A 27,865-nucleotide genomic window follows, 5' to 3' on the forward strand; every position below is an offset into this window, starting at 1 on the left:
CTATTTGTACGTTACGTACTTTATTTTTTTCGAAACCGAGGGTTGAACACCCGATTTTTGATCACCTAATATATGAAAGAGTAATAGGAAATAAATAAGCTGGAAGCGCTGGTAGCCTAGCGGTAAGAGCGTGCGACTTGCAATCCGGAGGTCGCGGGTTCAAACCCGGCTCGTACCTATGAGATTTTCGAACTTATGTACGAAATATCATTTGATATTTACCAGTCGCTTTTCGGTGAAGGAAAACATCGTGAGGAAACCGGACTAATCCCAACAAGGCCTAGTTTACCCTCTGGGTTGGAAGGTCAGATGGCAGTCGCTTTCGTAAAAACTAGTGCCGACGTCAAATCTTGGGGTTAGTTGTCAAGCGGACCCCAGGCTCCCATGAGCCGTGGCAAAATGCCGGGACAATGCGAGGAAGAAGAAGAATAGGAAATAAATAAAGATGTCTTAATCTAAAACTTTTCTTAAACCGGAATGTTCGCACTTTACATATACGAGAATTTTTGATCTCACCCGATGGCTTGGATCGATTTACTCACACCAATATTATACGAGTACATAGGTACGACTGGTACGAGAAATATGCTCGTATAATTACACACGAGGTGTACTACAAGTGATGTCAAAATTATTTATATCAAATAATAAGTTATATTTGGCCTCCATTAGGTCTCACCCCTAAACTTCAACAGCGAAAGTCTTTAATTGGCCTACTGGAAACTACGCGTAGTTGAAACTAGTTCTATATCAAGGCGTCATCTTGAGTGACGCACTGTCTCCTTGTCTTACGTCCCCTTGTTCCCTTGTCAGGCTTTTCGCTTCATTAGGTCGGCAGTTTTTGCAAGATAGTGACCCGGTTATACTGGATTGGCGCGTTGTTCAAAAGTCAGTGGAAGAGTAAAACTAACACAAAGAGAACGAGCTACTTTCGCCACATTCTAATGATATAGCTTTTTATAGCAATTTAAAATTAAAGTAAATTTACCCTTATTTTTTCAATTCAATTATCACACCACATTTTTAGTCGTTTCCATTCTCAGGTCACAAAACCGAGCGAATGCGCTTGACGTCAACGCACCGCGTATTTGCAACGTCAAGCGAAAAACTTACAAGACGGTCTTTACAATGACGGTCTAACGTTTGATTTCAACGACGCAGTTATGCAGCTGCAGTTGACATCCGAACGTCAACATTAAACGTACGCCTGTGTCGCCTTACATTTGTTTGTCACACTCGACGCTGCAGCAACAACGACGTCGAGCAAATTCACTTGGTGGTTCTTAGGCAATTTCTGTGAGTCTCAAGTTACGATTCTCGCTACCAAGTGGAAAAAACTTTACAGCGATTCGATGTCATAGTTTATCGTCGTAGATTTGTTACTTTATTAAGACATCAATACATTGAGCTGGACTTGTTAATTTATGAAGCTCATTGCACTTTAATTAGTTGTCAGTAAAAGAAACCGGTCTGTTGTACAATGTATTGCTGTCACATGGTAGAATAAGTTGCGACATAAAGAACAGGACATAAACAGCTTCACGTCAGCCTTTATTTATCTGTCATAGGGCTCTAATTCACCAACTCGTAGTCTCAAGTCTCTGGATACCTATATATATTAAAACCGAATTTGCATATATTAAGGAGTTTCATTTAACTTCATGAATACGGGAAACATTTAATAAATCATCACTCGAATTAGTGGTCTACTTCCTTATTCACAATTTTAGTAGACGTGCCTAAAGAAAAAGTTCAACATATAAATTTGCGTACATATTATACAGTGGGATAAATATGATTATTTATTGAATCAAAAGTCAGCATAATGTACAAATACAATAATCTTTTACTATTTTACCTAATTAAAACTACTAATCAAAATCTAACTGAACCATAGTGCCAAACATGCTGGCAGCATTCCTCGCTGAATCGCCATGCTTACGCAGTGGCTTACGTGAGCCAATAACTCGCGATGCGACGCGGCGCGGCGCGGCGGCCCAACGGCACAACGAGATCGCCCACGTAGGACACTTCCATAAGTATCAAAGGATTGAACTCGCGTTCACGAGTTATTCGTTCACGTAAGCCGACACCTTATTCATTGAGCGAGGAAGCTGCGAACTCTTGTGTCCACAGTGACTTCTTCTTCTTCTTCTTCCTGCCCTTATCCCACGTTATGTGGGGTCGGCACAACATGTTCTTCTCTACCATTCTCCTCTATCTTTCGTCAGCACTCACGCCTTTCTTTCTCATATCCTCTTTCACACAATCCATCCATCGTTTTTTGGGTCTACCATCCGCTCTCCGTCCATCAACATTCATTCCTAACATTCTTTTTCCTATATGTGTCCACAGTGACATCAACCGAAAATCAGTGGGATAAATTGAATTTTAGTCCTTTAGTATATATATACCTATCAAAGCGTTTAAAGACCACCCTCTAGGGTCGCAAAAATAACAAGTACCAATTTCGTTAACGTCCAAGTAGCTCGAGAGTAAATACCACCTCTTACTATAATCCCGACTTTCTCAATACAAAGCAGACATTGCCAATGATTTACGTGGTACAACACTATCATCGGCTAAAGGTGCGCTTCCGCCCAATCCTGGCATTACAAACGCGCGACGAGTACGCGCGAGTGCTGCAAGTGTAAGACCACTCACAAAAAAAAAATTGGGCATTAACAGATTGACAAATTGACAGTAAGCTCAAGCCAGTGTTTTGGGTACTTTAGACAACGATATACAGGGCGTCCCATGTCTACGGGACATCAGGGGAAAGTACCTTAAATATCGTAGATAGGATATTTTGCTGAAAGAAGACTTTATGTTATCTAAGAATTACTTGCTTCGCCTAGGAATCGAACCGACTTAAATGTGAAAAAAAATCACGCCTATTTTTATGATGCCAATCGAAAGAATGGACAAAAAATAATAATTCTTCTTAAGTATCATAGTATTTCAAAAGAAAGGAACAACGTAAAATGTTTGAGTCAAATTTCAAGAAAATTATTAAGTCTGATCGAATCCCAGACGAAGCAAGTAATTCTTAGAAAATCTTTAAATGCAGAGTTACTGACTTTTAAAAATAACGTTACGTCCTCTTTCAGCAAAATATCCTATCTACGATATTTAAGGTACTTTCCCTTGGTGTCCCATAGTCTTGGGACGCCCTGTATACAAATACAAAAACACAGAAACACCCATGACTCAGGTTTCCGTGATCATCACACAAATAAATGCCCTTACCAGGATTTGAAGTTGAACCCGGGACCATCGGCTTCATAGACAGGGTCACTATCCACTAGGCCATACAGGTCGCCGCCTAATGAAATTAATGGCGCTTCAGGTTTGCGCGTTTATCCTCTTTTAGGTGATTTACGGCCTAAAATGTATCACGTTAACAGATGAAAAGTAACGTGATCATTTCCATGCATTATTTAAGTTTCGCTTGTGAAGTATTCGGAAGATGTTAATCTATTCTTCATCCTGTGAGATTCAATTTTTTCTAAAAAACCTGCTATTGATTGTACCCTAGAAACTTCTAAATTGGGAAAATAAATGTAAATACACCTCACATAAAAAGCAAGCACCTGCCTCAAAATGTATGAAAAAAATCATAATCAATTAAGTGTTAAGTATGTTATTTACGCCGTAAAAATGCATTTAAGTATATAGTTCTTCATTTTCTCATTAATGTATTATAAGAAAAAAATAAATAAAAGTGGTTAATATATATTAGGGCAATATATTTTTTTCTGATAATATGACAAAAATGTTGCCATAAATTGCGACGTGTTTATTGCATGTGTAACCCATTGTCACTTGACGAGGCCCCTTTCAGATGTCACCTTACACTGGTCCACGTAGACCCGATTCGATTCTCCCCACTCGTGACAGCATTGACAATACCCAGGCAGTCTCACGTGTACTATAAATTTAACAGCTTCGATCGACATGCAAATAATGGCTGAGCATCACGATTCCTATGACGTGGGGTCAGCCACAGATATATGCCTAAATAGATGCCACTACAAACTACAAACTTAAGAAGAACTCACGCTTCATGTCAGAATTGTGTAGTAAATTCCATAGCAATTCTTGAAGGGCGCTTTATTATTTGTTTAAACTTTATTGCACATCAAAAAAGGTACAAAAAAAGGGCGCTGTATTAAATGTTAACGAAAAATAGCGCAACAGCAAGCATGTGAATGTAGAAGCGCACTTTTCAAAGATAGGCAATGGATGTTCATACAAGGTGGAAGTGGCCATTCTCATTTTACAATATATTGTTTCCATTTTATTCATGATTTAAAGTTGGAATATAATCGGACAAATAAAAAAATAACTAGAATCTCTGAAAAGAGTTTTTATTTAAAAGGAAATGCGAAGAAGCAATTAATCTATTTTACAAAGTGTGAGTGTAAGCACTCAAATATCTAAAAATAGGAGCGTAATCATCTGAAATTATCGTATTGATTTGATATGGTCCACCTATACAATATGTGAGCGGACGAGGCACTGATATTAGTATCATATGAATAATTTTAAAATCCTTATGAGCTTTCTTGAGATAGATACAGTTAAAAGATTTAATTTGTCCATTTCGTACCTTGTCACAGTGACAAACAACATGAAAGTCGCTGGAGACCACTTATTGTTGTTACTGTGATAAGGTAAGAAATGGGCCACAAATTAAATCTTTTGACTGTATATATGTCTGTGGGGTCAGCGATTGGGTCGGGGTCTAAATTGGCGTCCGTGACGCGAGCTGCACAGCCGATTTGTACGCGTCACATTGGTTTACGGTGACCCAATGGGTAATGTCAAATAAGTATGATGGGTTTCACAATGCAATGGCTTAGAATCATTGTTCATCTTGTTCTTTGCATTTAATGAATTATTTACTTTTATGTACATTCTTGATTTTAAGACGGTTGTAGATGCAATAGAGAAAAGGGCAGTCCGCGTTTTGCTGTGATTTGACTGAATATATAAATGAAACCTATGTATATATATACTCGTATCATTATTTATTCGTTATACCGACAGTAACACTTGGTTAAAGCTCGTTAGGATTTTGAGCCCATCTACATAAATGTGTGACGTACGAAGCATTATTTGATCGATTTCAACATTTTCAACTGTTGAACGAATAATTAACATTTAGACCTAAACCTCATTAGTAATTATTTCATTTTTATACGTACTTATGTTTCATTATGACTATCGCCACGATTAGCTTAAAATAATATAGCCACGTTACATTATCTGCTTTCACTACACATCACTATCTAAAACAACAATGTGTGTGCCTTGTAGGAAAATAATATCGATTTAGTCAAACCTGCATGTCAGATGGCGGCGATACACGATGTATGTCATTATCGCGGTCACGCTAGGCGTTAAATGTTATGTTATGTCTCACAAAACATGAAAATTTCTCCTCAGGTGTCACAGCATGGCTATATTAGAGCGGTTCATATTCAAGAAGGATAAATGGCAGCTCGTGATAACTCGATTTTTTTTGTATGAATCTCTAGCAACGATATTTGTCAGATTGTTAGAAAGATAATACATAGACATGCAAATACTAAAATTTTCCGTTTGCAGACAACGAAATGAAACGCTATGTTAAACGTAAATAATGTATGGAAATGATAGCGTTTCTTTTCGTTTCTGTCAACGATTGTCATCTTGGCTAGGCCCCCAGGTCTTCTATAGGACGCTACTTCACAGAAGTTTGTTGACAACATTATTTTGACTAAAGAGAACTGCTAAATTGCTCAAAAGTTAACTGGAAGAGATTCCTGAAAGGGATAAGTTCGCCTTTGTACAAATGATGTATGTTCTTTCCTGTTTTATGTTTCTTTCTGTACAATAAAGTGTTTTACTACTACTACTACTAAGTATATATATTGATATCAATTGTACAACGCTCCAAACAATTAAAGTTTACAAATCCATTGATTTATGTTACTGGGGCAGTACAAGCGCTCACGAGTATTAGTATGTCCAATCATTTTTCGTAATCATTAATATCCTTAGACCTCGTGATAATATTGAGAAGAAACAAATTCTGTTATATCCCTAGCTATTATATTTACGAAAGCGGGACTTAATCGCGTAAATAATAATGTATAAAAATCATAAAGATTTAAATCAGGGTTATGTCATTAGCTGTCATTAAAACATCCGAATAGGGTCGCAGTGGCTATATTAGGTTAATTTAGCGATAGCGCATTGATCGATGGCTTAACGCGTGCTGCGCCTGCGCAGCGCTTGTTGTTCCCATTGCCCATCGAGTAAGAGCAAATCGAAGGCTCAGACGAACTAGTATATGGTCGCATAAAAGGCTAGTTAGGTTGTCGCATACGAAGGTAGGTTTCATGTTGTAGGAAACGTGCATGGGATCACTTCGAAAGTGGGGTAATTTTGTAAATGGCAAATGTCTACTAAACTATTTGTACTTTAGCAACAGTTGGTAACCAAGATGCCTTAGTAAGCGTGGCACAGTAGCGGTAGTGTTGTGTTCCGTGAAACACTTAAGTACGGAACACTAATTATTTGGGGGCCGTCTCAGAACGTAGTAATGTGTGGCAGATGTCTAACTTAGCTGTGTGGCAGAAATCTAACTCGCCTCTTGCACTGGTAACCTGGTCCATTTGATATTTCGGGCATTTTTAATTTCAGCCATTCAGTGCATGAAAGCAATTAAGCAGTAGATAGGAAGTAAATTGTTTATTTCGCATCATTTGATGCGCCAAGAATTACCGATCGGCTATTTGATTATACAGCTAATAAAATACTTTAGTCGTTGTAACTATCATCTGCAAAGATGCTGTGGCCAATGATGAGATCACATTAATGTGGCTTACCTGAGACCCCGAAGCGTCTGCGCCAACCCAATGGCAACATATGCTGTCAGAGGTTAAACGCCCACTTTGCGCACGATCGCGCGCTATTGATTCAGCCGGCCACGACTGGGATATCGGGATATCTCAGACTGTTTACGTTGACTGATGTTATGTTGCAGCGATAAGGGGAATTCGATTTCACTTGTTTTCGTTTATTTTGTAACACGTAGTACCAACCGTCAGGTCAATATAAAATAAAATAAATAAACTGTTTAGTGTCACTCGTTGCGCTTTTCTGCACAACTCTTAAAACCCTGATCTCATTGTATTAAAATATACCAAAAAGGCATTTTTGACGTAGTTATAAGCCATTTCTATCACCTCATTGTCATCATCTACTTTAAACATGTTAGTAAGACATATCATTACCTATATAACTTATATTTTTAGCAAAACAAAAGTTATTAATTTCTAAATTATGTTTGCACATTATTAATATAAGCATCTAATAATATATGTAATTGTGCAAACTCTATGTGTAAAATTATTTATGAAAAGCGTGATATCTACGTATAACCACTAAGCCTGAATCCATTCATCATAACCATTACCGGAGTCCATAAATCTAAGTAAATCAATGTATCTACGTGTAGCAGAATAGAGGAGAAAATCTTGCAAACAAAAGAGCAATGCTCGGAGCGACCGGAGGGTTTCATTCTGAATTGCGCGATTCGATTGGGAATACTATCTAAATTGTATTGGCGGCAGGTGTCCCTTCGGGTTGCTCGTTTGGCTTGTCGTAACATTGAGTGAGTTGATTGATTAACACATCTATGCGATGGTTGATTATGTTGATGTGTGATAGATCATAAGATCACACATCAACATCATCACCCAGACAACCTACACATAATATTCTAACATCGGTTTTATTAGACAGTGGACCTTCCTATTGTACCATCATGTTGGCCTAATAATGGATATCGAAAAATGGCCATAGGAATTATATTTATAATAAACCAATGCAACCAAACAGAATTTAACTTAAGTTTTGTAAGTACCATTTAAGATGTCTGTTTCAAGACAAGAGTACTACTCGTACAGTCGGTAATCAAAGTAAAATTTTGGACAAAAGGTTTTACTCAATTCATTGAATTTGTTTCTGAATGCGGACCCAATTCTCGGTCAACGAAGGAATATTTACTTGCGTGGGCGCAGCCGGCAATTTTCTTTATAGCTACATTATCTAATGACGGACACGGCGCATAAAACACTATCTTTCAACGTATGATAAGGAGGAAATTGCTTAAATGAGCCCTAAACACGTTACGTCATTTCCGCGTTAAGTGGGAAGGTTAATGATTACTTGTTACTGATGCCCCCGAGATCTGCGCGCTAATTATATTCAATATAGTCAGTATACATTTTTATGACAATTATTGTGACTAATATCAGTTATTTCCGATGGCAATGTTTTATATTTTTTGGTAGCAGAAAAATAAATTTTACTTATTGATGTTTACTCATAGTATGTTTATTAATCTTTTTTCGAGATGGTTGAGATAGATTGTTAAACTGTAAATTGACAATTGACAGCAAGTAGTGAAATTTGCCTTAAAATTGAATGCGCAGTTGATTTAGAAAAACTACTAAGTATGTCGCAACAGAAACTTATTGCCTAAACCTTGTATCACTTTTTTCACCTATTAGGTCTTGGAATCTTCGGAAAAAATCTGTTGCTGTATTTGAGGCCACATTGTATTTTAGGTCAAGATAATATAAATGTCTGGTGTATGTCTTTCTGTTAAAGTTTTGATGCGCGCAATTATGAGAGAGCTCTGCCTAATTTGATGCAATGCAGCTATGCAGCCTAACCACGTTACCTGTTAGTGCTGTGACGGAACGGAGGAAACTTTTGCAATTCACAGTATTAACTACTCTAGAAAATTAGATACCTAATCTTATAATATTATACATAAACAAAAATGATCCGGTTTTATTCTCATAGCTGTTATCCACTCACTTGCTTTTGGTAACTGTAGTTACCAGCTGTCGCCCTTATTTTATTATAATAATAGAAGTCACTGAAAAATATGAAGCATGTGAGTGGTTATGTAACTTTTCGTGAATTCACCCAGACAAAAGTTTGATCGCAGAAGTAAACCTGCAATGAGCGATAAAATAGATACAGTTATTTAGCGATTTAAACCAAATGGCGTCCTTTGAATATACTTGAGTGTTTTGTAATAATATTACAGTACTCATTAGGTAGTAATTGTAAGTGCTATTTCATAACCTTAAGAAGGAAGTGTTTATCTTGGTTACTACAACCTCGTGGACCACCTTTCTAAGCTTAAAACTAAGTGTGTTTGCTAATGACCAACCTAAACTAAAACGAACGCGATGTCTAAAAAATATTGTTTTCCTTTTGTCTCTTGTGTATCTTTATGACGTTAGTTTTCAAACAAATACATCTTACAATACTGGCTGTCTACAAAAATGGAACAACTTTTTCCATATCTGCAACAATAATGCTGTTAAAACTATTTTATCTTTTCCAATTGAAATACCTTACAAACTCCTTATTCCTCAGCCTACTTGTCCAACGTCCAGTGCTGTCCTATTGTTTTCCCCGGCTCGTACGACGGCCACCAGATAAACCGAACCCATAAATAACCTTATTATGTCGACAGTAGTCGCTACCGATTTTATATGTACGACTTTATTTATTACCCCGATCGATATTCCGATTTGCATTGTCGAATTGAAATTTGCTATTGTGGCTGATATGTGCAATCGCCGTGTGGTGTTAAATCAATATAATTTATGGGGCATTGATAATACTGACCTCCGTTTGAGTAGAACTAGTTTGCTTGATTTGCAGGAGAGTTAGATTTCTATGAAATCTTGGGCCGGAAAAACAATGTACGAATTAACGGGCTATGAACCCTAAAAATTTAAAGACCTAGGGGCTTTATTTTGAATCGTGTATATTAATGCGGTAGTACAGAATAGGACACAATGAATAATCTCCGTTGCTATCTCTGAGCACTCCTAGGTCCAAATTGCCTCAAAGCGGTATTGACTTAAAGCGGAAACTGAAAGCCCTACCAGTTTTCAGTTTCCGTTGTTTACTTAAATTTTAGACAACTGATACATATTATAAACAGATAACAAATAAAACTATCAGTTATGTGTTCCCTACATATTAAGAACAATCTGATTAAAATTCTGCTTAGCTGGCAAACATTATTAATGTTGAAAAGATTCCCCCATTTTTTGCTCAAAATGGGTCATAAAAAAATCTTTCATGAGTGTGGGTTCAAATCCAACCTCGGAAAAAAATTGTATAGAGTACAAAAAGTTGTTATCAAAAAAAATTGCTGAGGATCCTTCTCATATGCGTTCAGAGAAGAGGTTAAACACACTGTTAGATGATTCTGATACTGTTTTATTTAATCTTCTATTTGTACAGACAGCCATATGGATAAAACAAAAATTTGTTAAATTACCGTCCACTTCACAACCAATAACCCTAATAATAAATAGTTCGCTTACAACAGCCTATTCTAATATCTTACTCATTGCGTTCGAACATTATGTTCTATTCACGTTACTCGTAACTCAGTATTAGTGTAAATACCCCCGTTGTGGGTAAATGCCCCATAGTTTACCGTGTTTACGTTTCAAGTAAAGACATTAAGCTAGAAATGAAACACGACTTCCACATTCAATGAGATTTGCGAACTTAATATAGCTTGAATAAACGCAAAGCCCTATTATTATTCAATAACAACCATTTGAAATCATATGTAAACGATCTGGGCTAGATTTTATATTTCCTTACGAGATATTAGCGTCGGTTCCAATGGGTGGTTTTATTTGTCTAGCGACCACCCCGGTGGCATTATCTGACTTCCTTATGCAAATTATTGCAAATGGATACTTTCGTCAGCATCGAATAAGAATGCTAAGTAGGTACAAAGAGCAGGTGCCATTGGGAACTTTGTTGGTGCACATAACTGAATAACGTGTATATTTATCATGTTGAAGATTTTTTTACGAAAATAAGAACTGACCAATTTCATTAAAATAATTAAGGTATTTTAGTGAAATACACGAGTAATATGTATGTCATATCTCTAGAGACATACGTGTTAGTATCCCTTGAGAAACTTGTGCTTGCACACCTTTTTTGAAGAACCCCGTACCCTTAAGATAACCTTCCCTTGAAATCCCACAGCCCAAACATTCGCGAATTTTTTTTCTGAAACTGCGGAGTGCGTGAACATTTAGGTTCTGATTTGAGGATGAACATCCAACAGCAGGAGATGCGGAGGCAGAAAGAGAAAGCAACAATACAATACATTACAATACAATCCTCTTTATTGCATAACCTCAGAAAAAATGTACATGAAAACACATATAATACATGAAGAGAGCGATCTCTTCCAGACAACCTTTAGGTAGTGGAGAAATGAAACTTAATTTAACAGCAACCGTGGGCATTACATCAAATATTTTTTCTACCCATTACACGATAAAAAATATCAGTTTCAATTGATAGTGAAAACTGATCAGTAAAAACTGTCCACTAAAAGCTTTACCCTAGCGTCTTTCTACATTGAGGTAGATCTCAAATGAGTTCACCGTTCAGGAAGTGAGGGAAGCGGCAATTCGCTAGATATTTTGATAGCTTAAGTGTTAAACGATGTACAGTGATTTAGACGCGATTGTTACTAATTTGGTTGGAGAAAACTATTGTTGTCTGTGCTTTACGTTTTACTTAAGTAATCTCACTTTCATTTCATTTTGATTTTGCGTAATAGCACCTATTGCTTTAGCTATTCCACCATTATGGCTTCTTATCAGTCAGAAAAAGAATTATAATTTAAGACATTTTGGTTAGTTCACTCATAAATAAAAGTTAACCGTAAAATTCAATTATCCTTGTCACTGCCTTATCTATGTCAAAATGAACCGCGAAATTCCGAGTCTTATCTCACGCGGGTAAAACGATCTTCACTCGTTCCGAATTCACAGTTTCACTAGTAGGTCAGCTCGTAAGTACCCGGAACACGGGTTGGGCACAACTTTTTCACTGGTATTTTTTGTTTTTGATGTGCTACCTAAAACTAATAAATGTATTTTACAATGAGTACACTAGTTTTGTTAATTTTCCGCAAGTAGCAAACGATTGTTTATTTATTTTGGTACCCACAGCTGCATAATTACATACTCAATTTATGAAGGAATTCCATTGTATGCACTTTTGCAGCTCGTTGTTCGTGCCTATTTTGACATACAATAGTCAATAACAGGTGCACGAGACGAAATATTACTAGCAAGTGCTCTGGTACCATCAAGAAAGCAAGCTGTACGTGGTCCTTAACCGTTATAATTGGAAGAACATCATAATTGGTCAGAATCTACAGCCATAAAGAATTATGATGTGAAATAATTGAAATGGTGGAGATGTTAGGTACAGTAAATTTAGTCGATAGCGAAACGTGACGTACGCGTTTGCGTTAAGTCTCATTTTGTATGGGTTTTTGAACAGCGCGCCAAGCGGGACGTTTTGGAAAGTCAAAAATCTCATACAAAATGACACTTAACGCAAACGCGTACGTCACGTTTCGCTGTCGAAAATATTTACACTAGGGGTACAGTTCTAAGTGTCTTACAAAATAGTTAAACTGTAATGCGACTCCAATCTAACAATGTTGAGGAAGACAAGTATGTATGGAAACTACCATTATTCAATTTATTTGTGTCTCTTACTACTTCAATGATACGTATCAGTTCTCAGCGCTTTTTGTTATCTGCCCGCCTTTTCTAGTGAGAACTCACTCCTGACCCTATCGCGCTCCCTTTCCCGTTGCCCTTGATGCCAATCTTCGCAACATTCACTTACATCGTCCACATTGTTAACCGACAATACGTGAATCTTATTCCAAAGACATAAGTTATACTAAAGGTCAGTTGAATTGCAGTGAAATTCTTGAAAGGAAAATGTATGAAATTATGTATATTACGACATGTTGTTTGTAATCGACTTTCAAATAAGGAATTAAGTATGATAGATAACGGATTTGAATAAAATAGCGCTTGAGTAGAAATACTATCTAAGGTTGAGAGGTCAAAACTGGGTCCACACCGACCACCTGTTCGCTAAATGTTTGGTTAGTTTCAGCCCAGATACGATATAAATGTTGTGTTTTAAAATCTTTAGTTATATTGCATGTTAATATGAGCTAACTACCTATGTACTTGAAATATGATTCATGACAAGGCGTTGTACAGTCGAGTTCACAAACATCTTTAAAAACCAACGTTCCAAAAAATATTTATACGACTAACTCGTTGGTTTGATGTGTACTCGGCCGTACATAGGTTTGTCTTAACACGTTTCGATTCGAGTCATCTTAAAGTATGATTATGATCGGATCACAAGCGCTTCTGCACCGTATTCTTTTCTTTAGTTTTTTTTTAGATTTGCTGGAACTTCCATTAGAGATTCCAGCTTGAACGGCTAATCTTCCTCGTACATATATAATCCTGGATGTTAACAATACAATCATAGAGTATTTACACACAAAGTTTTCAATATTCATCTTTTTTAAAGTCATACTTACATATAACTACTTATAGTTACACTTATGCATGTATTAGTCCATCCACGTGTTAGCATAGGTCTGGGCATGCACTTAATGGAAGATGACTCAAAGACGCAAGATGTAAGTGCATGACCATTGGTGTGAACATACCTTTATAATTACTCAACTACAGATAAGCTCATCTTACTGCAAGTGTATATAACACAATACACCTGCCTAGCCTATGAAAGTTAGATTCCTTCCTTATCCTCAGCATCGGCGTCCGTATATCAATATCCTCATTTCCTGCTGACACCTAATTAAAGCTCAAAGCTGAGTGTAGGGTATATTTTATCTTCTAAGGTTGCACGCTACTGCTTGTGGGCGCTCGTTGTTGTGTTCCATTGATGTTTAGAAGGAAATATTAGCGGAATTACGTTTCATAAATACCAAGATTACTTGTCTTAAAAAACATACCCTTATTAGATACTTCTTTTTCGTAAATAGGTAATTATTAAATATGTTTCATGCACATTAAACATTTTTTTAACTAAATCTCTTGTAATAAACCTTTTCGATTTGAGATAATTTCATCCACAAAAGTTTTAAATAGCCATCCGCAAAACCTTAAGAGGGATTTTAAATAGTCCATGACGCCAACGTTGTTTGGATTTGAATTTACAAGCCTAAAATGGGTTAATAACATTGGTACGTACCGTTACACGATCAAAAGGATCTATGAAATTTACGCTCAATTTCACAATCCTTCAATATCATTGAACAGTTAACAAATCCTTTACCCCCATTGACAAGTGTATCGTGAACCGTAGGCGGGCCAGGAAGTCGGCGGACTCCCACGAGCTTTCATCGCTTGATTTATATCCGCTCGCTTCGTTTAAGTTCGTCCAGACACGTAGTGCGTGACGGTGGCTCCGAGATATCGCAGATTGTTTTGCGATCGACAGTAAATTGATTAATGTATTGGAGCCTCGACAAAACGAAAACCTGTTAACACGAAATAAAATGTCAAACGAAACCTAACCCTGTAGGGCTAAGATGGTCGGTGTTTAATCATCTGTCATTATGCCTGTCACGTTCTAATAAGTATGTAAGTGCGATGTCATACGTCACTTTCGCACGTCGTCGTGTCGTACGTCATGTCATCGTCGCATTTTTATCACATGTCATGACAAGTGATAAAAATGCGACGATGACACCGCCGCTGGTTACCCGAAATGTCGCATGTCGTACTGATACGTGTAAAACCTTTTCTGTTGTTATCTTGTACCATACGTGTTCTGGCAGATAAAGAAATTCTATTCTAATGCTCGTAATTATGCCATCTATGATGCAAATAAATTAAAGTATACATAAATATTTAATCTTAGGCCTGTTTTACAATGTCAAGTAAAGTCCTGAATAAGCTATTTGTTATTATCTGAGGAATAAAGTCATCGTTGGCGTTTCACAATTTTTAAATAAGCTTAATCCTTTTCCAGGCATAGTACGATTTATCGACCATATACGCGCCAATAGAATTTTAACTTTAGTATTCCGATTTAAGGATCTAATTAGATTGCACTTTTAGAAAATAAGACTTGAATCATCAAAGCTGGATTAATTGGAATATATTTGTTTTTTTTTTTTGGGAAATCCTAGTAGATTAGTGCGGCCAGGAACAGGGTTAACTGGTAGATAAATTCCTTTACAACTTAAGTTAGTTTTATCTGACAGTTAATTTATTTGTTTATTAGCTATCCAATACTTTACTTGGACATTGTGAAACGGGGCCTTAGAAAATTAAGGAAATGCATTTGTAATTGGAACCTGCTTGGGTAATATTACCAAATTTTATTAAGTTTTACCTCATAATTATTTTTTAAAAGATTCAAATTTCTAATATATTTGTTTGGTCCAGAATTCAAAAAAAGGCAATACAACTGTGTAATTTACTGTAAGGATATAGCCATGAAGTAAATATGTGGCTTTCTATCAAATAAGGGTCCTTAGGCACATGGAGCATTTCGACTGGCACTCTCTTGATTTCATTATTCTCCAGTTCTACGAAACCAATAGGAAGTTCCTTCTGACTTTTACTGTGTGCCCTGGCTCTTCGCTTGGCTGCATTTTACATTAACCGTTTCCGTTTCTTTGCCATTGTCTGTAAGATTTATGTTAGGCGTAGATTTGCATCTAGGTTTTATTTTTCACGCACGCCTTTGATTTAACAGCACCTTACAGGGGAAATGCGCTTTCACGACCTCGACGATGCTTTCGTTCATTATAAATACAATGAGAAATGAAAATTCTATGACGAATTGTCTAGAGACAATGGTTTAAATGCTAAATTTGATTAATTATCAATTAAATATCAAATATATTTTTATATACGTATTCTGGCACGTCTAACACTGTAGTAGGTCGTGCTGTACTCCGGCTTTTTATTACACACTTCTGTTTAGCTTCACTATACGTATATTTTATTTGGACATATATGAACTTCAAATTTTGTTACTTAAATTTGAATCACCTCCTAGTGTCTAATTGAGCTGAAATTTGGCATTCCGTTATCCGATGACAATGCCGTAATATGACGACCGCGCGGTCTGGCCTAATCAAGCCGATGGTCCTGGGTTCGGATCCCGGTAACTGCATTTATTTGTGTGATGAACACAGATATTTGTGCATGAGTCATGGGTGTTTTCTATATGTATATATTTATCTAAACAAGTATGTATATCGTCGCCTAGTACCCATAGTACAAGCTTTGCTTAGTTTGGGGCTATGTTGATCTGTGTAAGATGTCCCCTAATATATATTTTTTTATATGCTAACATGGAGCTGATCTGATGATGCAGTCGGAAGGTAGCCAATAAAGGAAATTCCTCGATGGAAAAAACAAAGTTACGTTTAGTTTAGACTCATTAGAAAGATCTGGAGAAGTACTTGATAGACATGCAAAGGAGCGAAAGTACAGTCGGCAATAAAAGTGTGTATCAACTTTTTTTTACGGTAACTTGTTAGCTAAAACTGCTGCCGAAAAAGCAATTAAATTAAGCTATTATCCAGTCAAATCCTTCAAGAGTTCACTCTTCCCGTATTTAGGAAAATAAATGGATTTAACTTTCAAATACACCTGCAGGCACATTAAATCACACTTTGATAAGCTTCCACACAAAAGCGCTCGCTTTATAAACCGCGTAAAGCAGCGATAGTATCGACCGCCGTATCGATAGACGAATCATCGAGATTATCTACGTGCGTGCCGGCCCGGGGACATTTTTCACCGCGCAATTGAGAAGCGAAATTATAGGGTTTTTACAAGTTAATGCAGCCATAAATAGGCGATAAGCATCGCGGGCTGGAGCGTAGCACGCGCTCGCGACGCGCAAGTCACAAGCACTACCTATTTGTATTTATATGACTTGTTTTTCTCGAACAAACGGGCCCACTTACCCCAATAGCCTACTTAACCCCAATAGTTTCTTCTCTGGCTTGAAAGGTCACGCGGCAATCGCATCCGCACAGATGTACGTAAACCCAGGGACTTTTTCTAAATACAAACGTGTCGTGAAGTTTCGTTTTGAGCTTTATCAGCAGTTCCATTTCACGAATGATAAGCGTTTTCTGAGATAACTAGAGCACCGAACGCATAAGCTATCAAAACCCTCTGTCCAACGAATTTTTTGAACGCTGTCCTCTGCAGCATTTTCCGGCGCCTGGGCGCATCTCATAAGATTCTAATGCTCCAACTGCGAATTATTCAAACGTCTTCTGCCGTTAGATATGATTTTTTTTATTATTGAACAGATATTCAAATGTCCATTGTCCCCGCTCCCGTTCATGCCTTTAACCGCCTTCAAGCCCGGTAGCCGCTTTCACCCGCCGTCAGCACGAAATTCGACTAATAGCTTAAATGATTGCCTGCATATAGTGCAGTGAAAGGTTGAGTGCAAATATGACGCAACCTTTATGAATCATTTGATAACCCATTTTGGGTCAATGACTTGTTTTTGGAACACTATTAGTTCCATATTTTAATGGTGTTTTAATGTTCGATAGTAAAAATGGCTGGTTCAAGTGGGCCGTTATCTTCTCGGCGCCAGGACATTCGGCACATAAAAAAACAGATAGCTTTGCATTTGCACGGCGTATTTTTATGTAACTTAGTTATTTATCGCTTAACCCATAAAGTAGAGATCGATTGATACACAACCTTGACAATGTCGATCATGTACCGCCAATTCGATTTTTTAAATGTTTTTGTTTTTTGTTGAAACCTAAACCATTTTGACGACCATTTTTGTGACCATGTAGACGACTCTATTTTAGATTATTAAAAGAATTGGCATTTTTCTCCTCTTATATTTTTTTACCGAAAACAGGACATTTATTTACCCGATGTAGCAATAGTAGCACCAAAAGCATGTGAGTCGGACTATATGCATTCTTTGAAATCACCACAAACCAAAATTGGACTGTGTGGTACGCGTAAATTTACGAACGCTTTCGACTTTACCAAGCCACAATAAAAATACATTTCATCTTTTGAATGCTCCAAATGTATGTAAAGTCACAAATATTTCTGTACGCTTTTGTACCTTATTTCATTGTAATAAAACGGTAAAATGTATCCATATTTTTGACCTCGGAAATACACGCTGACTATAAATAAAAGGAGCAGAATTCATAAAAACAAAAGCGAGTGCAATTTGCATTGCCCATTGTTTCCCAATTCATAATTTCGAATACGTTTCGGTAACTTTTTTGCATTCCATGTCTTTATTTCGCTGTTAAGGTACAGTGAATTGTCCGATGATGTGGCATTATATAAGAATTTTCAGTTTTGACATATAAGATACATATAAAAGGTTCACCATCGTCAACAGTACTTTGAGCGATGACAATTAATTTTACCTATCAATGTACGACCAAGGAAAAGAAAAGTTTATTTTAAACAGACGGAACTGAAGGTTTTTTATTGAACATATAATTTCTTTTCTGCAGTTGCACACGTTTTCCATCAGGCAGGTTGTATGTTAGTTTGCCACTATGTAGAATTAAAAAAACTAGAACTGTACCCCTAGTGTAAATTTATTCTATGGCGTAACGTGACGATCTCGTTTGCGTTAAGTCTCATTTTGTATGGGATTTTGAGTTTCCAAAACGTTCCGTTTGGCGCACTGTTTCTAAATCCCATACTAAATGAGACTTAACGCAAACGCGTTCGTCACGTCACAAAATAGAATAAATTTACACTAGGGGCTCAGCTTTATCTGTATGGCTCGTGTTCTAAAGTGAATATTAACTTCTTTCTACCTTTGTGTCTGCAATTTTTACTTGGGTTGCAAATTTATGAGAGATGATGAGGATATTTTGCTCTACCTTAATACTCTTAATTCCTCTTAAGGTGAAATTGGGATGGCGACTGCGTCTAAATTACTGTCGTGATATTACTGCTGCGGCATTGTCGCGGGCGCCGTCACTGTCCTTGATGAAATGAATGACGGATTAAATATCATAGTCGCAGCAGTGATGCTGATTGTTATGTTTGACCATACGCTGAGGGGTGAATATATGGGTCATACTGAACAACTTTTACTATGGGGCCAACACATTTGCCATGTAATTCACCAAAATGTATGAGATAGCAGATTATTTTTTCGCGATTTCGGGGTTGGCCCCATAGTAAAAAATGTATAGTATAACCTACATATCCACCCCTCAGCGTATGGTCAAACATAACAATTTCACCTTGTAAAAGCATAAACGCCGCAGCAATAATGTCGCAAAAGTAATGCAGCTACAGTTGTAATCCGAATGTTACCTTTAGTATCGAAAATAATGGCAGCCCGGATCGATATAATTCATCTCGGACCGTCAAGTGTGTGGCAATAATTCACAACGGGTCGTACATTTACAAGCGCGACAAGTAGAAGGCAATCCATACTGCAACATTGTTGCTAATGTTGGGCCAATTATTTCAACATTTTAATCGGAGTTAATTGTATACCTTAATTATACTTTTTAATGCCTTTATAAATCGATCACGACCGGCTCAGGCGTAGTTTTGGGAGATACAAAACTGGTCACATGTTTAACTCAAATGTTCCAAATTTTGGGGGGGGGGGGGACTTATGTATAGTTTTATTTGTTTCAAACTTTGGGGGGGGGGAGGGTAACATTCCTATATTTACTGTGATGCAAATTGTTGTGGCCTGCGAGAGATGGCCTATATAAATAAACAACTTAGCGGAAATAAAACGTATAGGTGATTTTAGAGCTCAACGAGGGTGCGGAGTGTTAGGGTCGGCAACGCGCATGTAAGTCCTCTGGAGTTGCAGGCGTCCATAGGCTACGGAGACTGCTTACCACCAGGCGGGCCGTATTGACCATCGGTATAGACAGACTAAGATGCGCTAAGTATTGCAGAATATTGTAGGTCTGGTTTTAGCAATGGAAGTAGTGTGTGTGTTTTTTTTAAAATGTGTGTTTTTGTCTAGATGGTTCTGATAAGAGTGATAAGTCATATACAGATATACACTACTTTTCAATGTTCCAACTTAACCATCAGCCCATCAAATATAACTAGCAATTAATTTCAACAAAGTACCCGCCAACAATCTGACGGAAGCTATTGACCGAAAACATTACGATTTAAATCACGATATCAACACAATAACTGTCTCAAACAGTGCCTTAACTCGTTGGCCGTCAAAATTGTACTGGAAAAAAAATCTGACCTGAGTGGCAGTTGACGTAAGTGGAATAAGTCTTAATTTGATTTATATCGACGTAACTTTACGTCGACGGCACATTTTTGAATAGCCACGACGTTCCGTCCATAGATAACGAAAAATAGGTAATGTAATTAAAAACTTAGAAAGATTATATTGTACATTTAAGTTTAGTTTTATTCTGGTGTATTGTAAATGAATCTCATATAAACAAAGAAAGTGTACCAACCAGCGACTTGAAAACTCATAATGTAGATTTATCATTTTTGTTTATTGCGTGTTGCGGCTGGAGCACATTTCTATCGTTGGTACAGTCAGCATCAAAAGTAGCGGATCAAACAAGGTCTCAAAAGTATCTACCATTCTGTAATAATTTAACAAAAAGTGATAGTTCTATATGTAGAACAATTAAGACTGTAAAAGATATACTTTTGAATGTAAATTTTAGAGATTTATCTATATTTAGAAAAGTTATCTCGAATATCAGATACTATTGGCGCGTTGTTTCATCCGCTACTATTGATGCTGACTGTAGAATGGTTGACTGGCTGTTGGGTTGGCAAGTTAAATTACTGTAACTTTAATTGTACCGTGCATTACATGAAATACTTAACGAAGTATGTAATATTAATAAATCCAGCCACCAGGGCCGACGTCCATTGTATTTACGATGTGAGTTTTTTGCTCCATTCATGTTTACAATCGAATTTTAATTATCATAGTTATTGGTATAACTTACGTATACGTGCGTAGTTAATTGCTGTAAAAAGTACAAAGGAAACGTTTAAACATTTAATGGTCGTAACTTATGTATAGTTTTATTAACAGCTTGGTGTATATGCTGAATCGAAGACTATCTTTGTACTACTAACAATTATTTTCTTCTGCCTATCGGTTGCCTTTTACAGCTAAACTACATAATCTGTTTTGATGAATATAACCTACTGTATTTACAGAAATTTCTCTGAAAGACAGAGACAGAACCCAGAATCATTGCTATAGTACTTACACATATAAAAGTTAGCGTGCCGTTTCCTCATAACCAGATTGCGTCACTCCTACACGGCTTATTTTCAGTCTAACCCCACTCTACCCCACTTTTCTACCCTGACCCTGTGGCCTTGACTCGCCGACCTTGCCGTGAATCCCCGATTATTGAAGGCAAGCGAATGAGTTTTCTGGCAAACCAATGCATTGTGACCTCGAGACCAGGAACAACTTTGTATGTTGTCAGGATTAAATTGAGTCCACTCACTGCTGCGCTCAATTATAGAAGTGAACGGTTCCTTTTTAATACACTTATGTCCCATGGAAGTCATGGAACAAAAATAGGCAAAGGCGACCAAATGATACCAACTCTCATGACTCGTCCTAACCATTGGTGGAACCGTTTCATTAGTTACAGTGACAACTGTATGGATTCACGAGAGAAATTCATTCTTAGCAGGGTAAAACTGATGGGGCATTAAATACCGCTGACCTATAATCTAAAAGTGAACTTATTACTGTTTCATGTGAGCCTTATCACCCGAGCTCTTTAAGCTATTTGTGACACCCCTGACCTGACCTCCGTAATCAACGAGGATTGAAGGCTGTCTCGCCAAATATGAATATTTTGTGACTCTTTTTAAGCAAACTACTGAGCAAAAGAGGCAGTGAGGGCAATCCCAAAGGCTTCTTAGTAAGCACTAGGCCTAATTCCTTTGACCTTTGGCCTTGGTCCAGTAATGCAGATAGTGTAGCCTAGTAAATTTTACTCGAATAATTTTTAAACGTAACTTCAACGACAAAACTCATTAAAATCAAAAATTCATAAGAACGAATAACAGTTACAGTCAAAGAAATCGATCTAATGACTCCAAAGCTACCACGTAATACGTCAAGCCAAAGTAGACCTTACAGCGAAAACTGTAAGAATTGATAGGAAATAGTACCTATAGTCATATTGATTATTTGGTAAGCACAGATGTCAAACCATATAGATGAAGCATGTAACTCGTAATTACGCCCTCCCTAACTAAAGCGCGCGGTTGTTTTATGCGATAAACGCAGCGTTGAACGCATGCAATGAACGACGTGTGGGAAAAATGACAATGCGCTTACCGCTGCGTTTACCGCGTAAAACAATGTAGTGTCATTAGATTAAGAATCTGATGTAAAATAGCATTTATCGCATAAAAGAACCAAGCGCTTGTTCGATATTTCAACCGCTCAATTTATCCGCTTATTTTTACTTAAGACATATTTCTGCCCTTCGGCAGGAAAGCTTCAACTTCAACCCACTGCGCTTAATGAAGTTGCTGCTTTCCGGCTCCGTCGAACAGAAAAGTAGTATACACACATGATGCACACCTCGGCCAGTACATAATAAAGACATTTCGTTATTTACTGCCCTAGGTATATAATAAATTATTTCTACATAGTTGTTTCGGCTTTTGCCACGGCCTTTGACAACATAATCCTAAGAATAGGAGCAGGGGCATTTACTACTACACCACTGACTGCCACACTTGACTACCACATACCACCGCTCGTTATCAGATACTACTTTTTAGAATCTATAGAGGGTAATCTATATTGGTAGGTATAGCACCTTGAACTTAACCTCGCCCTTGGAACCAAATGGCGCCCTTACGTTTTCCGCGAGTCAAGTTCACACTCGATGCAAGGTTGAGGGGTGCTTGACGTGTATACGTGTAACTTAATATTCACGTTTTTGTTTCCAATTTGGTGTCGAGGATAGATTTCGCCTACGACATAAACAGGTAATTATATAGTTGATTTTAGCAGTAAAACAGACAACAGGGTTTTTCTACAAGGGTTTCGGTACAATTAAATTATTTGAAAATTACGTTTCTATCTTATTTTTTTCTGGCTTTGACATCACTTGCAAAGAATCTAGCTCCAAGATAATAAGAGCGATCGAAATGCATTGCTACTAACATCAACAATTTGACTTCAAGTGGGCGTCAAAAAATATGAGAATTTAGATTTCGTCTTAAAAAAGTTGTAAATGAAAATGAAGAAAAACATTCATAATAATGTAATATTTTTTTTACATTTGTTTCAGGTAATGATTCCGGCAATTAAATATTTAACAGACACTTGAATCCAGGCAACATTTTTTTTTTCTTAAACTTGCAATGAAATGTTGACATGACTTATTTCAAATTAGGTCCGGAAATACTACATATCAGGTGAGATGAGTGAAGATGATATGTAAAGGAATTTCATACAGCCTTGCACACCTAGGCCTGTAAGGCAACCTTCTTTTGTTTTTAACGTCAAATTATAACACGTCTTGGCATTCAACCATAAAAAACCTATAAGCAAAATTCTGTCATGATGCTTTTTTTTTTGTTTTTTTTTTTTTGTTTTTTCTTTTTTGTGTTTGTTAAATATTATTTCAGGGTCTCCTAAAGGGAAACGAAAATTTGATTCTTTTTGCGCTACGACGCACGGTTTAGGAGATACAGCCCCATAAGTTTTTTTTTTCAGTCATGCAGAAATCTTTATAAGGCTGTATCTCCTAAACCGTGCGTCGTAGCGCAAAAATAATAAAATTTTCGTTCCCCGTTCAATAATTCTAAAGTAATGATAGAAAAAAAAAAGAAAAAGGAAAGAAAGTAAAAGAAAAAAAAGCGTAATGGCGTGCGTCGTAGCGCCAAAATAATTACATTTTCGTTCCCCTTCAATACCCCACGCACAGAATAACTTAGCACATTAGGACAATCATCATCATCATCATCCTATTTTTTTTTTCAATGCAAGGTTGAGAAAAGCACTATACAAATCTAGGCGAGAAACGGGGTTGCCGGCCGTTTTTACTTGGCCTGCAACCCTTCGTTTCCCGTCCTCTATAGTAATGTACTATTTCTGCTTTCATTTTATTAAGATGTCAGTATAATGATAAATCACGGCGTGTTCCCATTTCGCACGCCGCCGTTTCGCACCAATTCCGTTCGATATTCGGTCATTTCCGCGCCGGAACACAGACGAGTAATTTTAGACAGTACCTTGACATTTGCAAACTTTAGATTGCTGACCCAGGAAATGAACACAGGTAGAAATATCTTTAGCAACAAAGAGAGCCTCTATAGACGCAAGAAGTCCATATTTGACATCCATATTCGTTTAGAATTAGCAGACAAAATATATAATTTTTAACAGTTGTAATGCTTTTAATACGAAAGTGGACCCGAGCGAAATCGCCTTTTCATACAAACGTAGTCCTCATTTTCCACTCTGGATATTACATTATTGAAAATATTTTGACATAATTTGTCGTATATCAACATTATCAACTACAGCTATGCCCCTACCGTTGATTTTTTTAAATTTTTAATTAGTATAAGAGTTAGAAGCATTTCGAAATTTGTATGAAATCGGTTTTTCGCTCCTAAATTTTACAATAATCAAACTTAGCATGCCTTTCCTCTTAAGCATATTTTTTACTCAAATACTTATATGGATTCGAATATCAGAAATACCTAGGTACAAATGATCAAAAACACATGTAATAAAATAAATATAAGATCTGTATTTTTATCAACCTAAGAGCCCGAAAATTCGAATCGGGGATCTGACAGACCCCGTCGGCGATGGACGGATGAACTGGACTCCTTAAAAGAGTAGCCAGATACAACACAAAATAGTGATCAGTCGAGAAATTAGGAGGCCTTTGCCCAGATGTAATAAGCAACATGTCCATAAAGTCGTGTGTTGCCATTTCATCTAATTGAAGCAACGCGTCACGTCATTGTGAAGATACCTCACTTAATCTCTGCATCGCGAGTTAGGCGTGACCATAGTAAGCCTAAAACAAAGGATCCAAAATCACAATTCTAGAATTTGCATAAAGTCAACATACTGATTGTATTGCAAGCTTGTCAGCTTTTGGAGACGCCCACGACTGGATCTTATGCTTATCTGAGCGGGGCATCGGTTATACCATCGTCGATACAGTTGACTAACCATTCATGAACTCTATTGCAATGGCTTAAGGTTTAACAATGGTCAGCAGTGTGTTGCGTGTTGTTATACAACGTAATCCTCCTGGCTATCGATATCGTAACGAGTCATCTCAGACTTCAGTCTGACTGACGTAAAAATCTGCATTGCGCGACCGCGTTTCTTTATCTGGGTCTGCATTCTGCAACTAATAATTACATCTACATATATAAACGATATTCGAAAAAAGAAACAGTCAATTAAATTGTATCTAAGTGTTTTATGATGTTACCTTAAAATCATTACCGACCGATTTTGTTTGATAGCTCAATCCTTAAAAGGTCTTTTAAGTAAGCCGGTCACCATCAAAAAATAAAATTTGTCTTCATTTTGGTAATTCGTGGCATATTCTATCACAATATATACATCTTAATTTGATTAATCTATAGGCGATTTTAACAGTAAGACAATCAACTCAGAGCCAATTGCACCAACCACACAGTTAACAGACTAATCAACGTCACACAGCAGAAATCTATGAAACTTCCCATAAAATAAAATTTAGCGAACGCTTTTAACTGTGACAGACGGTTTGGTGCAACCGACCCTCAAGCTGGCATGCCATTAATTTGACCTGCCCTAAATGATCACTCAATTTAGAACTGAGGAAAAATAAATAATTTACAGTTTCGGTTATCCTAAACATTGTATATAAGACAAATACGAATCGATTTCATGGATAACGCGATGATTTCCATCCGGGACAAATTAACGGTGTTTCGTTCCTTTACTAAATTGCTACCGCTGTAAATTGGTCTTTTAACATCTCCTGTGTTCCCTGTGAACGTTTGGAGGTGATTAGGAGGGTGGTTCTCTGTACGCTGGTCTCGATAATTATGCACAGTACCTACCCACGCCTCCTACGTACTTCCCACCACCATTGTGCCTCCTAGCCTGGGTCAACTTGTAACAATGCTTTCACCACCTCTCCGGTTTAACATTTCTGCTAATTAATGATCGTGCTAAGAAACGGTTGTTCAGGAATAGACGAAACTTATGCAATTAAGCAATTTATTGGCAGTGTTACATAATAATTCCAAACTTTTAGGAAGTCGCGTCTTGGTGCCACTAGTTTAACACGTTCACTATCGAAAGACCCCACGTAAAGAGGATATAATTATTGTTGTTTAGCTTTATCCCGTATGTAAGTAATATGACAGTAGCAAAGGCGGCATGTTTTGTGTACGAATTATCTTAATGCAATGCATGGAAAATCAGGATAGATTCAACCGCGCTATCAAGGTTTTCTTGTAATAATGTGTCAGTGTCCCTAGACCAGTGGATATCTTTCCCAAAGCAACACATTACATAATTCAAGTTAAAGTAACATTCTTTATTGGATCAAATATATCAAAGCTGAAATATTATCGGAAGTAAGTAAATATTTTTTTTTTGCATAACTTACTGTAATCTACAACAATTTCAGCCGTAATTTGTAAATACACTTTGCGAATGTCAATTCGTGTCTGATCCTTGGTAAAACCCTGATTCCATTGTTTGTATTCAAAACAAGTCACTTCCCCAAATAAGTCCTAAATGTGTCTTGTTAGAAACAATAAAAGTAATAACTCCTTATAGAGAGTCCGAGTCGATTCTATCTGAGAATGTTATGATTCTTGACAAGGAAAAATGACTAAGATGGGAATGTCCGAGGCGAAAAGTTTTTGCGATCATCCGATATTATTGGTGATATATTTGGACATTTGTTGGATGCACAGTATGGGGTAATAAATTGATTGTATTGTGATCTGAGTAATAGTGGTAAAATAGATGTTTAATGAGTCTTTCATAAACGTGCCTAGAAATATTCAAACAAACTTACGTTGGGATTATATTATACTTATGTATCATATGCGGGAATTCAATATTTCCCAGTCTATCTAGGTATCTGCTTATACTAGGTACTTATATTTAATAAAGTGACCTATAGCATATCATTATCTAATCCATTCATGCTAATGGGACATGGGTTGATTTCTCTTTTAATTATGATTTCTAATGAATACAGTAAATGGCATGGTCGGAGTCGCTGGAGAATCTTGAGATCGAGCAGATAACGAGACAGCCATAAAAGGTTCGATCGCGCTACCAAAGGTCAGCAGGTGAGTTATCTATACAAATTGACCTGGCACCTACCGACCGGTAAGTTTCAAATGGTTGGATATTATTCTCTGAAGCCAGGCAGGGAAATTGCATTACTTTCATGACACTGATATTCGCTTTAGGAACCCTTGGGCTCTTAAAGTGTTTTAATCCTTGATTAATCCAAGTTTCTGTGCCATTCAGGGGGCCTACCGCGAAAATCGAAATTCGCAAATTGCGGTGATCTTTGTCTTTTACTTTCACTCAGACGTAATTAGAGTGACCAAGAAAAATGCCCGCAATTGACGAACTTCGATTTTCGCGGCTATGGCCCAGGTCACCGGTTGGATTATGGGATATATATTCATCATATCACAAATCATAATAGATATTTAACAGAATTTTACAGTATTCTAGTGGCTTTATTATACGTTACAAGCTGCCACGGGTTGAGCTAATAAATCCCTACTAATATATGGTGTAACAAAAATAGTGGGGATCCGTTTAAGGGTATATTCGTTATTGTGCTTTGATTAGGAAAAAGTAGAAGAAAATGGCTGGCTAACCCTCCATTCAAATGCCA

General features: G+C 37.1%; 1 protein-coding gene across 11 annotated transcripts in view; it reads left to right on the top strand.

Annotated features, from left to right (window-relative positions):
- Positions 1-27,865, top strand: part of LOC133521156 (rho GTPase-activating protein 23) — a 418,099-nt gene that overhangs the window by 109,876 nt on the left and 280,358 nt on the right. The window contains exon 1 of one of the 11 annotated variants that reach the window (XM_061855959.1): positions 22,818-22,955. The exons of the other annotated variants lie outside the window; for them this stretch is intronic. The gene's annotated coding sequence lies outside the window, so the exon portion shown is untranslated. Of the gene's footprint in view, positions 1-22,817; positions 22,956-27,865 lie in introns of those variants that run through there. 11 annotated transcript variants of the gene reach the window in all.

The sequence above is a fragment of the Cydia pomonella genome, chromosome 9 (assembly GCF_033807575.1).
Source record: "Cydia pomonella isolate Wapato2018A chromosome 9, ilCydPomo1, whole genome shotgun sequence".
Taxonomy (NCBI): domain Eukaryota; kingdom Metazoa; phylum Arthropoda; class Insecta; order Lepidoptera; family Tortricidae; genus Cydia; species Cydia pomonella.